Below are 14,885 nucleotides of genomic sequence, written 5' to 3' on the forward strand. Positions count from 1 at the left end.
TACAACAGAGTCTAACAGTGTACCAGGAGTTGTTTTACACTATGAACACGAACACTGTGTTTTTAATGTATAGGTAAGCCATAATGAAACTGATAAGCCATTTGTTACATTACTTATAGTCTACGTGTCTAGGTGGGGAATGGGTAGGGGTGATGGCAACCAGTAATTCTGGTAACTTTTACCTAAAATCTTTTTGTGTACATATCTATGAGTTGACAGTGGAAGCACAAGAGACAATATAACGTGGCTGAAAAAAATACCATATAAGGTATCATAATACTTTGTGGAACAAGTCTGCTCACTGAAGCATAAGTGGGTCAGTAATTGCTCCTGGCTATATAATGAAAATTTTTACAATGAATTAACTAAACTCTTTCCAAATAGTATCTTTTAAAATGTTCTTACAGAAAACCTCCAAATACACAAATGTAGCAATAGAAGTAGAGTGACGTTCTAGAATTAGAGTGACGTTCTATTTCTCCACTCTCCAGTGTCAGCAATTATCAACTTTTGAGCCATCTGATTTTATCTGTACACAACTCACTTCCTCATACCTCTGATTATTTTAAAGCAAACTGAAAATATTACACCCTTTCATGAATAAATATTTCAGTGTAAATCTCTAAAACATAATGCCTTGTTTTCTACACATAGCACCACCAACACCTGAAAATTAATAGTAAGTTCACATTATCATCAAATATCCAGGGTTTATATTTCCTAACTTTCACAACTTTTGCTTGTTTGTCTGCCATTTGCAATTCTAGAAAGACCTGTGAATTACACTTAGTTAATATATCTCATAAGTTTCTTTTACTAGAGTTTCACCTTCCATTATATTATTTTTCTGGCAATCTTTTATTGAAGAAATACTGTAGTGAGCCACAGATTTTGCTCACTACATTACTGTGGTGCTACTTAATACATTCTTCTGCCTCCCATATTTTCTGTAGTTGCTATGAAGCCAGGATAAGATTTCGTTTTCTGTGTGTTTTGCTTTGCAAGGCTATTTCATAGTTGGTCATGGTCATTCCCATTAGAAGGGATATACTGCCTGCTTTCCTCTGTTGTTTGTGCTATTATCAGTCATTGATGATAATTTCCTGGGTCCACTAATTAATTAGAGATTGCAAAATGATGATATAATTCTAATATTTCTTCTTAATTTTTATTTGGATACTTCTATAAGAAGAAACTTTATCACCTCTTTGGTTAACTGCAGTGCAAATGGCATAGAAAACACAATGAATGGTGTTTTCTCTCTGTTTATTGTGAGTCAATTGCTTCTTATCATTCAAAGATGAGCATTTTGTACAATAAAGGTTTTATTATGCATTCATGGATTTAAACATGGTTGATGTTTTTCAATCCATTGCAGTATTGTTTATGTTGACAATCAATAACCCCATTTTTGACCATTGGGAACAACTTTGGCTTCTGTGCCCTTTTACCATGACACCAGTAGCCTTTGATAGATGCATTTATTCATAGCCTAACAGTATACTCCAGGCTCATGTAGTATCTTTCCTGCTTTGACCTGGATCAACTATTTTTAAAATAATTTAAAAAGCTATTTTTAAGTTTGTTTGTGTGAAAATGTATTTAGAGACCATAGTCTGAGTGACAGAAGTGCTCATTGTTATGGGGTTCATTATTATTCTCTGGCTTCTGAAGTGAAGACAGCTAGAATATGTATATCATGTTATTTATAAAGTATATGAGTTTATACTGATACTTATAATTCAAATTCAAGTTAACAGTGTTTTATTCAACTTCATTGATCTTACACCTGTATCTCTTTTTCTCCAGGCCAAATATTCTACAGTTTTGTAACACCAAAATTTACAACCTCACTTTATCTTCTAATCTGCATACAAAAGAGTCTCAGAATAACACTAGCCATATCACCATTAATATGCTTATGAAGAGTTCAATTCTTAATTTGTTTCCTTTATACATTTCCCACAAGAGATGTGTAGTCCAGGACTACATTTTAATATCCTTAGATTAGTTGCATTCTGCATAGAAATGAAACTAACTCTGTACATTTTTAGCCTAATCTGTTCCATTATACTTTCAATTTTGGGGAGACATTTTTAACAATATTGTTTTATACTTTTATAATTTTAATAGTTCCAAATTAACATCTACCAGAGTATATTCAAAGAAGTCTAGATTCAAATGGTGTTCCCTCCAGTTTATTTACACCTCTAAACTATTAGTAATCTTTTGAAAAAAAAAAGGTTTACCTTTTGAATTTTAAAATATAACTGTATATTATACATAAAGTGCTATTTATATATTCTATACTAATTTTTACCTACATACAGTGCCTTTAAGTACTACCCTTATTCCCTCACTCTCATTTGTCCTTTGATTTTATTTATTGATACTTTGTGCCATGAGAAATATTTAAATTAGATGCTAACATTTTATATCCTTTGACACCCTCATATAATTATCTGAATTAAAGCAATATCTTACTTATCCAAAATAATATCTGAAAGTCAGTTATTGAGCATCTTATTTTTCATATAATTTCCTCATTCTCCCTCAAAGGTTAATAATTGTACAATGTACATGATAAGAATGTATAGCCATTCCATTCAACACTTATTTTCTTATAATCCATTATTTAATTTTGATATACAGGTAAATATATTCCATATCAACACTGGTTCATTTACTTATGGCTCTTCAATCATTTAGGTTGCCTAAACTCATTATTAGATGACTCATGAATAGGAACAATGTTGTAGAAAATAGCTATAGAAGATGGCATATTCTGAAAGGTTGCCTGAGGCCTCTATGTTTGAAGTGTTTGAGGTTGAACATATGATCCCCAATTCACGTTTTTCTTTTCCTGAGTATCTTAAATAATGTCCTACTTTTGTCTAACGCAGCATGTTGCTTTGAAAAGGTCTGATTACAATTTGTACTTTTTTTTTCAATTTGTTTTTTTTGTCTGGATGCCCAAAATATTTTCTTTCTTTTTTAAAGTCCAGTACATTTACGACAATATATCCTGATGAAGAAGACCTGCAAACTCTGAGCAGATCTGCAGAAGGAGAGGATTGAGAGTATACAGAAGGAGGATGAAGACACTGGGCTGAAGGGGGAGGAATCTGGGAACCCTGCATGGGGCTGCCAAGCACCAGGGCTTGTTTGCAGCCCTCAGTGGCTCCTGGTGAAGGGAGGAGCTGAATAGGTGATGAGTGGCCCACTCTCATCACAGACCTCTGGAATCCTGGCTGAAGGAGACCCCATGATCCCATTGACATTTGAGCTGACAGGGAAAGCTGCTTGGAGAAGTGGTAGGGACAAGACTCCAGCCTGTGAGGAGCCTAGAAGATTTGGTGTGGGAATAGCAGCAGTGGAGCACAGCCAGGGACGTTCATCCCAAGGTGTGTCATGTTCCTCTAGGTGTCTTTGGCCCTTGTTGACTGTCTTACCAGGTTAGAGCAGGACTGTCTTGCTCATGGGAGAGGGTCAATCTGATTTCAGCACTCCCATATCTGCTGGCCTCTTCCGGGTCTCCTTCCTGGTCATACCTGTTTGCAGTGCTGCCTTGGATCCTCAGTCAGGGTGCTTTCCAGAAGTTGCCATTATAGCTTCTTAGCTGGTAGGCCCCACCTGTCAGAAAACTTCAGCAAATGCGCCCCCACTGACATGCACTCCCCAGCAGCCTCGCCCCAACACTTGACCACCACACACTCACCTGTAGTGCATGTATGGATAGACCTCCTGCTTCACTGTCACCAGTGCATGTGTGTACCTCACCCCCAAGCACTGCCTTCACCAGTGTATCCACGTGCATAGACCCTCTGGCCACCAGCTGCCATTGCCAGTGCATGTAAGTGCAGACCCTACTGCCACCACCCAACAAAGTGCTTTTGCCGGTACCTCCCCCGCCCTTGGTGTGTTGTTTCCAGAAGACTGGGAGCACCTTGACTCCTCCAGTGCAGCAGGTGCCTAACCTCAAGGGACCAGAGAAAAAAGCTGTGGGCCTCATTCCAACCCCCCGGGTTAGAACATTTAGCCCAGGAGTGCTGACCTGAGCCCCAGCCCCTGAAATTGTCCAGAAACGAAGTCAGTTGACTGACTTAAACCACAAACCCTCAAGGACATCAAGAATATTTTTTTAAAAAAAGCCCCATCAGAAGGACATTAACTTCAAAGATTAAAGGAAAATCACGCAGATAAAAAAGAATCAGTGCAAGAACTCTGGCAACTCAAAAGCCCGGATGTCTTCTTACCTCCAGAAAACTACCTAGCTCCCCAGGAATCGTTCTTAACCAGGTGAAATGGCTGAAATTACATACTTAAAATTCAGAATCTAGATGGCAACGAAGATCATCAAAATTCAGGAAAAAGTTGAAACCACTCCAAGGAATCTAGAAAATCCAGTAAAATGATACAAGAGATGAAACTCAAAATAGCTATTTTAAGAAAGAAGCAAAGTAATCTAATAGAGATTGAAAGCTCACTATAAGAAATACAAATGGAAGTATTTACAGCAGAATTAACCAATGTGATGAAAGAATCTCAAAGCTCAAAGACCAGTTTTTCAAATCAACTCAATCAGACAAAAATAAATAAAAAAGAATTGAACAAAATTTCTGAAAATTATGGGATTTTATTAAGAGACCAAACCTATGACTTATTGGTGTCCCTGAAAATGGGGGAAAGAGAGCCAACAACTTGGGAAAACTTTTTGAGGATATTGACCAATAAAATTTCCCTAATCTCACTGGAGACTGGAGAGAAGGTTGCTTCTTTTTTTTTTTTTTTTTTTTTTTTCTTATTTCCTCTGGGTGTTGAAGATTGCTTCAACATTCAAACTTAGGAAATTCAGAGAACTCCACAAGATACTATGCAAGATGACTATGCCCAAGACACATAATCATCAGACTCTTTATGGTCAATGCAAAAGTAAAAAACATTAATGGCAGCTAGAGAGAAAGGGTGGGTCACCTACAAAAGAACCCCATCAGGCTAACAGTGGACCTTTCAGCAGAAACTCTACCAGCCAGAAGAGATTGAGGGCCTATATTTAGCATTATTAAAGAAAATAAATTCTAAATAAGAATTTCATATCCATTCAAAGTAAGCTTCATAAGTGAAGGAGAAATAAAATCCTTTTCAGATAAGCAAATGTTAAGGGGATTCATTACCATCGTACCTGCCTTATAAGAGGTCCTTAAGCAAGTTCAAAACATGGAAATGAAAGATTGTTACCAGCCACCACAAAAGCACACTTAAGTACATAGACCATTCACAGTACAAAGCAACTACATAATCAAGTCTACATAACAACACAATGACAAGATCAAATATGTGCATATCTATATTAACTTTGAACGCAGACAGGCTAAACACCCCACAAGACATAGAGTGGCAAGTTGGATGAAGAAGCAAGAACCAATTTTATGCTATCTTCAAGAGACTCATCTCACATGCAATGACACCCATAGGATCAAAGTAAAGAGATGGAGAAAAATTTACCAAGCAAATGTAAAACAAACAAACAAACAAAAAGCAGTAGTTACTATTCTAATTTCAGACAAAACAAACTTTAAACCAACAATGATCATGGAGGACAAGAAAGGGTACCACATGGTAATAAAATGTTCAATTCAACAGGAAGATTTAACTATCTTAATTGTATATGACCTTAACACTAGAGCACCCAGATTCATAAAACAGGTTCTTAGAGACCTATGAAGGGACTTAGATAAGCACAGAACAGTAATAGGAAACTTCAACACCCCACTGACACTATTAGACAGATCATTGAGACAGAAAACTAACAAAGATGTTCAGGACCTAATTTGACATTTAACTAAATTGACCTAGCAGACATCTAAAGAACACTCCAATGAATAGTAAAAGAATATTCGATCTTCTCAACAGCATGTGGCACATATGGTAAAATTGATCACACACTTGGCCATAAAGCAATTCTCAAAAAATTTTAAAAATCCAAAATCATACCAACCACACTCACAGACCACAGCACAATAAAAATAGTAGTCAATACAAAGAAGATCTCTCAAAAACATACAATTACCTGAAAACTAACCTGCTACTGAATGACTTTTAGGTAAACAGTAAAATTATGGTGGAAACTAAGAAATACTTTGTAACTTATTAGAACAAAGAAACAGCATACCAGAGTCTTTGGGGGCACAGCTAAAGCAGTAAGAGGAAAGTTTATAGTGTGAAATGCTCACATCAGAAAGTTAGAAAGATCTTAAATTGACAACTTAAAATCACACCCAGAGGAAATGGAAAAAAAAAAAGAAAACAAAACAACAACAGCAACAACAAAAAGAAAAAACAACAAAAAAACCCTAGCGCTAGCAGAAGAAAATAACCAAAATCAACTGAATTTAATAAAATGGAGACACAAAAAGCCATCCAAAGGATCAACAAAACCAAAACTTCGTCTTTTGAAGAATAAGATTAATAGAACGCTAAAGTAATAACGGAAAAAAAAAAAGAGCAGATTCAAATAAATGCAATCAAAAATGACAAAAAGAACATTACTACCAACCCCTCAAAAATACAGAAAATTCCTCAGAGCCTATTATGTACACCTCTATGCATCCAATGTAGAAAACCTACAAGAAATTGATAAGTTTCTAGAAATATACAACCTCCTAAGAGTTAACCAGGAATAAAATTAAACCCTAAAGAGACTAATAACGAGTATGGAAATCAAATCAATAATAAAAATCCCATCAACCAGAAAAAGCCCTGGGACCAGATAGATTAACAGCCAAATTCTACCAGACGTATAAAGAAGAGCTAGTTCCAATTTTACTGAAAATATTTCAAAAAATTGAGGAGAGACTCCTCCTTAACTCATTATATGAGGCCAAGATCATTCTGATACCAAAACCTGAAGGACAAAACATAAAAAAAAAAAAAAAAAAAAAAAGAAAGTTTCAGGTCAATATCCCTGATGACCACAGATGTGAACATTCTCAACAAAATACTAGCGAGTGAAACCCAGTAGCACATCAAAAAGCTAATCCACCAGGTTGAAGTAGGCTTTATTCCTGGGATGAAAGGTTGGTTCAAATACTCAAACAAATAATTGTTATTCATTACATGAAGAGAACTAAAAACAAAAAACACATGATGATCTCAATAGACATAGAAAAAGCTTTCAATAAAATTCAGCATCCTTTCATGTTAAAAATCCTCAACAAACTAGGCATCGAAGGAACATAACTGAAAATAATAAGAGCCGTCTATGACAAACTCATAGCTAACATCATTCCCCCTTGAGAACTCAAATAAGACAGGATGCCCACTATGGCAACACCTATTCAACACAGTATAATACAATAGTTCTAACAAGAGCAATCAGGTAAGAGAAAGAAATAAAAGGCATCAAAATAGGACAAGAGGAAGTAAAACTCTCTCTCTTCATAGACCATATGATTTTATATCTAAAAAGTCCCATAGTCTCTCTCTCTCCCTCTCTCTCTGAAAAAAGAGTCCTATATCTGATAAACCACTTAAACAAAGCTTCGAAATAGAAAATAAATGGAAAAAAATCAGTAGCATTTCTACACACCAATAATGTCCAGCTGAGAGCCAAATCAAGGAGCAATCCCATTCACAGTAGCCACCAAAAAAGGAAAATTTCTAGAAATAAAGCTAACTAAGGAGCTAAAAGATCTGTACAAGGAGAACTACAAAATGCTGCTAAAAGAAAGCAGAGACAACAGCAACATATGGAAAAACATTCCATGCTCATGGATAGGAAGAATCAAAATTGTTAAAATGGCCATACTACCCAAAGCAATTTACAGATTCGATGCTACTTCTATCAAACTACCAAAATCATTTTCACATAATTATTAAAAAACTATTCTAAAATTCATATGGAACTGAAGAAAGAGACTGAATAGCCAACACAATCCTAAGCAAGAAGAACAAAGTCAGAGGCATCATACTACCTGACTTCAAACTATGCAGACTACAGTAACCAAAACATTATGGCATTGGTACAAAAACAAACACATAGACCAATTAAACAATTTAGAGAACCCAGAAATAAAGCTGCACACCTACAAGCATTTGATCTTTGACACAGCTGACAAAAATAAGCAGTGGAGAAAGGACTTTCTGTTCAATAAACTGTGCTGGGATAACTGGCTAATGGTGTGCAGAAGAATGAAACTGTACCCATACCTTTCACCACATACAAAAATAGACTCCAGATGAATTAAAGACTTAAATGTAAAACCTAAAACTATAAAACCCTAGAAGAAAACCTAGGAAATACCATCTGGACATAGGCCCTGGAAGAAATTTCATGATAAAGACTCCAAAAGGAATTGCAACAAAACCAAAAACAGACAAGAAGGGCTTAATGAAACTAAAGAGCTTCTGCACAGCAAAATAAACTATCATCAGAGTGAACAAATAACCTGAAAAATGACAGAAAAATATTTCCAAACTGAATTCAACAAAGGTCTAACATCCATAACATAAAGGTTAAATCCTTATAGATTTAAACAAATCAACAAGCAAAAAACAAAACAAAACATTAAAAAATGGGAGGCTGGGCACAGTGGCTCACACCTGCAATCCCAGCACTTTGAGAGGCCGAGGCAGATGGATCACCTGAGGTCACAAGTTCGAGACCAGCCTGACCAACATGGTGAAACCCAGTCTCTACTAAAAATACAAAAATGTGCCTGGCATGGTGGCACACGCCTGTAGTCTCAGCTACTCCAGAGGCTGAGGCAAGAGAATCCCTTAGATCCGGGAGGCAGAGGTTGCAGTGTACCACTGCACTCCAGCCTGGGTGACAGAGCGAGATTCCGTCAAAAAAAAAAAAAAAAAAAAAGGCAAAGGACATGAACAAACCCTTCTCAGAAGAAGACAAACACATTGCCAAGAAGCATAGAAAGAATTGTTCCATATCACTAATCATTAGAGAAATGCAAATCAAAACCACAATGAGTTACTACCAGTCAGGATGTGGAAATACAGGGAGATGAAAACACTACTCCCGGCACCCACATTTCCCCCAAATGCAGCAGAGATATAGTAATTCTTATTAAATTTTCAAAATCATATAGTAAATTCTCAAGACATATAGATAGAGCAAGAATTGGTGAAGGAAATAAAATCAACATTAGCAGTGATAGATTACATGTTTTATAATGACAGGTTTGGTCCCAGGAAATGACTCTATAACAGTGCATTATTTTACATGCACACACACATATACAATGTTGCTAGATAAATGAGCAATAGCAGACAAACAATGTTTTAAAAAACAAAATAGATAACTAAATAAATTAAATTAAGGAAATAAAGAAATAGGCCAATACTAGGCTATAATATCTAAATAGAAAATATAAATGGCTACTGTAAATGAAAGAGTAAACATTAGCTAGTCTTGTAACAATACATACAGAATCTCAGAAAAAAAATGTGTCTAGGAATTATTAGGAATCTAGGTGCTCTAATCTAAAACTCCACCTTATGTCTAAGCAATTTTCTTAAGTCTCGCAGTGTGTGCATTATGTTCATTCCTCAGTGTAGCATTATTGTGCATTGAAATCATACAAAATTAAAGTCTTTCATCAATGATACAGAATATCTAAAAGTGTCTTTACCTAGCCACACTGCAGACAAAGAAATATTAGCTAAATAATATAGTTAACTTCAAAATTTCATACAATGCCACACAGTATATTTCTGTGACTTTCAAATTAGCACCTCACTGTCACTTCCTAATTTCCTTTTCTTTCTCTTTTACTTTCAATTGCTAAATATTGGAGACATAATGTAAGTTAAAATGAGTTGATACAGTGGTGGACAAATGGTAGAAGCAGGGCCAGGAAAAAGCATACTGTATGTATGAAGGAACAATTGCAAAAAGGCAGTTTTTTCTGATCCTCAAAATCCTTTAGTGTTCACAACTACTTTGCAAAATAGTTATATAAATTTTATGTTCCTAATATATTTCTTTTTTGTAAGCGAAAAGCACTTTTCCAAAGTTAATATGCACTTTAGATTCAGTCCTCCCATTTGGAATAATGGAAAATAAAACTTAGTGTTAGAAATGACCTTAGGAATCAAGTTGTTTTTTCAAATGTTACTGGCAATGTAAGCCTTTCTTAACAAATGAAACTGTTCTGAGAGCACCAGTAAATCAGATAAGAGCAGAACTGCATTAAATGAATTTAACAAGAATGGTTGGAAATCCCCAAATTTGACATCACTCAGCACCTTTGGAAGGTATCTGAATAATTCTGGAAAGCATATTAGGGCTTATTCATAGTTTAGATACCACACATTTAATTCAACTACTTCATGGTGTAGATGAGAAAGCTGAAGTTAAATGATTTTCTTAAGTAGAACAGTCAATTAGTAGCAGAACTGGTGTTTTAAGTAACTTGAGTCCAATTATGTGCCATTTACATTATTCATGGTACCCTGAACTTTCCTAGAAAATCTATTAAACAATTTTACTTTTATTTTTCCACTTTGATTATATAACGATGCCTTGGCTTGATTGATAGTTCAGTGTTAAAGTGTTACATAAGTTGAATTATGTAAACAAACTAGTGGAGCTCACAGTTTCCAAAATATCTTAAATTAATCTTTGTAAATCAAAGAATTTTATTGACCATATAAAAATCACACAATAATTTCCCTATGTTATAAACTCTGACTTGTTTTATATAAGCAAAGACCAATTATGTAAATTTGCAAGTGTGTCTATAGATAAACAGAAAGTACATACTAAAGAAGTGGGGAAAAAATAAGGAAAATGAAACCATGTGGAACAGATTTTGTCAGTAACAAGCAAAAGCCTACTGAGATAGTACAATTGTTTAAAATGATGAGTGTCATCTCTTCCTAGTTTCTGTTTTGCACCTGAACTGGTTATTGCTTCCTGTGGCTAAATGTCATATATTCTTAAGGCAAACATTGTGCCTATAGTAATCTCTAATTATAATCCATATTTAATGTGAAACCAACAAAAATATATTAACTTACAATATACTTCATGAAAATATAAACTTCTCAAGAAACAAAACATGAAGCACCAACGCTCTAATACTTTTTCTCTATTTAGGCAAGTTTTTATTTTCAAATAAATGACAGCAAGTTGCCCCTCAAAAGGAATGGTGCAAAAGTTAAATAGAGATAGCTTTGAAACCTAAGTAGCTGATCATTTCAAAATAAAACATTATAAAATTATCATAATTATAATAATAGTAAAGATAACTAATATCTATTTAACACTTTCTATGGGAAAACACTGTGCTAGTAATTTATATACATTTGTGTTATTTCATTAGTATAAATATTTTAGGAAGTAGATACTATCAACATTTTATAGATGACAAACTAAGGCTCATCGTCAATGAATGTACTACGGTTTTTATAAACACGATTCTCAGCATAGAGAGAGATCTGGGTCAAAAATCTAGCTCTGCTACATCTGAACTGTGAAACAAAAGACAAGCTATTGCATATCTTCGTCATTAGAATTCCTACTCCAATAATTGGGGTAATTATCTTACAAGATTATTATTAAGAGATTATGTATGGATGAACCTGGCCAACAGAGGCATTAAACATGCTGGAAACAATATTATACTGCTTTACTATTTTTGGAGCTATTGTTTATTACCACAAATATTGTTATGCTGCTTAATACTCTTCATATTTCTATCATCAAAAATACTTTTATTTTTAAAGATTTTAATTTTCTTTCTTCACATATGACTAAAAGGGCAAAAAGTGCAGTAATCATAATTTTAAGTATTCACTATAAGCTATTTGTCAGAAATGACATTTCAAAAATGACCTTATTTCCAAACTGAGAACTGAGTCCAGTCTCTTGAGGAATAAGTAGAGTATGTAAGAAGTTCTACATTGCTGATATTCACAGCCCTAGGCCATTTACATACCTGAAAATGTAGGAGACATTGAAACAAATTACTATTTATTTTCCTAAAACTGACATTTCCTGAAACTAGCTAGTAATCAGTGGCTAATTTAAAAGATAATCACTCTCTACAGTTGACTTGTTTTTAATAGCTTTGGTGGAACCTTCAGAAAAAGGTCACTTACTATGATCCCAAGGAAAATGTTCTGGGAGCCTAACAATTTCTCCCTCGTGTGAGATTATTCTCCCCATTAACCTTTTAAATGCAATTATATGAATTTATTAACAAGAAACAAATCTGTTAAAACTCAAGGGGATTTTTATGACCCATGACTTGTCATTTTAAAACATTTTAATCTCACTCACCCTACATTACAACCAACCCAAAATCATCTTAGGCAGTTTATTGTATATGCCATTAGCCAACACAAAATAGAGCTTTATTACCACCACATAATTTAAATGATTTTTTAAAATGTCAGTAAACTCTCATCTAATCGGTTTGTCTTCTCTAACCCCATTTATTATTAGCAAAGGCAATAACACTTGGAATATTGGCCTCTCAATATTTCACTCAAGATCGATCATTATTTAATATTTCTCCGCAGTAGTATAAATCTGATGAATACTTCTTACAAATCACACAGAAATGTATATAAAGTACATTTTTAAAGAGTGAATTAAATCAGCAAATCTGTCTCGGTGATGCTATGTTCAAGTGGTAAGTGTTTTGAACATGGAATAACATAGAAATGCTATTTTTAAAAGGAATAGTTCAGTGTCCATTCATTCTGACAAATACTTATTAAATGCCCAATTGTATTTATCCTTAATTATTCAGCTTCTCTTTATATTGAGTAGTCTGTTTCTAGTTTTCTAAGTCACAATTTATAGTTGTCAAAAATAATTTCCCCCATTTCTAAACTCATTGCTACTGTCATATTAATGAACCAATCATTTTTGACCCCAAAATATTTTCCATATTTAAACTGCGTGTCATGTCTCTGGCCTGGGAGGGCAGCCCCATCTCATCACTAACTGATAGAATCTTAGATACTCCTCAAAGACACTTTAAATAGAGTCCACAAGTAGTATCTCCCTACAGCAAATTGCTAGAATTAACATAAGGAATACCGAAACACATAAACAAATAAATGTCATTACCTTTGTTGTCAGAAACTTCCTCACAAGAGTTACAAATTGTATAGAAGAAAAAGGAATACCAATCGGTGCCTTCCCTGGGGAAATGACTTACATTTTCCCGGCAACTTCAGAGGTGATCACACATTTTAAAGACTTAGGCAGATATTTAATAAATATTGATTCATTGCCTACAATACGCCAACGCACTTCTGGAGAGTTAATGATAAAATAGGCAAACTTACACTCTCATGGGGAAGAGAGACCATACAAAAGCAGACAAATAAATGAGCATGACAATTTCAGCTGACACTAAACCCTAAGGAAATAAAAATACATATGATGAAGTGCTGAAATATCATTGGCTACCTCAGAGCAGTCAGGGAAGTCAGCTCAAAGAAGCTGACATTTGAATAAATAAATGTAAAACTAAATAACAAAAAAAATACCTGAATGGCAGGAACAAGCTGAATAGCCAAGTCTGAACTGTTCTTAAAATCTCCACCTTCTTAAAATGTGTATGCTTTGCAGCTAGCAGGGCTCTGAACCAGATGAGGATTGAAGGTCAGAACCAAGGCCTCAAGGACTTACACATGATCCAGGAAGTTCAACCCTGAAAATGGTGACTATGGGGTAGATGATTAGTTTTTTAATTCCTTCAATCATAACACAAATATTTAGTAGTGCCTATTATGTGCAAAATACTGTTCTAGGACTGGCTTAAGATATCACAAACTAAATTGTTCATAAGCCGATATATTCAGCAGAGATTTATTGAACTTCATGTACTTAGCTAGCATTAACAGGATTTTTAAATGAACTTACTCTTCCTGATGATGTAAAAAGCTGTTTTTGACATCCTATCCTTGACATTTTAAAGCAAAAGGTTACATTTCAGAATGATAATGCTCTTGCCTTTTTTTCTCCCAAATTTGTCACCACTCATTTCCTTTAGCGTTTAAGATGTTGGCGTTATTAACCATTTTGACAATGCTCACAGCTATGACTTGTTCTCAAATGTTTGCCTGAGTCCAGAGAATAGGTTTCACTACCGGTTACTTAAACAAAACCCTTTTTGAAGGACCATTATGATAATTTTTTAAGTGGAAAGTTTTCCAGCATGCTAAATACTTTCAAAATGAAAACACAATATTTATAAAACAGATCAAAACTGCTTCAGAAAAATTATTATAGGGTAGTGAGTCAATAAATAATGAAAACCTATTTCAGGAATACAGCACCTTTCAGCCAAAGTGCTTTATGTATGGAGATAGCTTCAATCATTCTCTCCAAAGTAGAATACACTTTATATCATGGCCATTTATGATGGAAAAAATAAAATGACTGTACCTCACTTAAAACACAAAGAGTGTGTTAGATGACAAATTGTGATCAGTAAAATGCATCTAGTTTAGGATGGCAATACTCACGCCAAAGGTTTCATAAAAATTAATTTCATCCTCAAATCAATTATGAGAATGCAAGTCCAAACTGTACAGTCAGTGTAACTGAAAGTCAGGAAGACAGACAAAAAGCTGGCACAAGTTAAAGGCCAATATTCAGCATATTGACTTAGACATATTCTTGTCATAAGCCTCTGTGCATCCAAAGCAGGACAAAGCAAAGAAAAAAAAAGTCAACAACGATACAAAATACGGTGGTGACTATGTCTCATGTCTTACATGATCCCTAAGCCCCAGGTAAACAGATGAATACACACTGAACTGTTGAAAATTGCCTTTTGCCTTTCAATATAAAAATCAAGCCAAACCATGGGTTTGGCTACATGTGAATTAGACTTCAGCAAGTA

The 14,885-nt window shown here is 34.6% G+C and overlaps 1 long non-coding RNA gene across 14 annotated transcripts in view; it reads right to left on the reverse strand.

Annotated features, from left to right (window-relative positions):
- LOC119626230 (uncharacterized) overlaps nt 1–13,775 on the reverse strand; it is a 198,410-nt gene extending 184,635 nt beyond the window's left edge. For 2 of the 14 annotated variants that reach the window (XR_012090392.1, XR_012090393.1), the window contains exon 1: nt 13,525–13,773. This is a non-coding gene — a long non-coding RNA (uncharacterized lncRNA). Of the gene's footprint in view, nt 1–13,524 lie in introns of all 14 variants that reach the window. The other 12 variants (XR_012090391.1, XR_012090385.1, XR_012090394.1 and 9 more) reach the window with 10 other exon arrangements.
- Between the last annotated feature and the right edge of the window lie 1,110 nt (nt 13,776–14,885).

This window comes from Chlorocebus sabaeus, chromosome 21 (genome assembly GCF_047675955.1).
Source record: "Chlorocebus sabaeus isolate Y175 chromosome 21, mChlSab1.0.hap1, whole genome shotgun sequence".
NCBI classification, from domain to species: domain Eukaryota; kingdom Metazoa; phylum Chordata; class Mammalia; order Primates; family Cercopithecidae; genus Chlorocebus; species Chlorocebus sabaeus.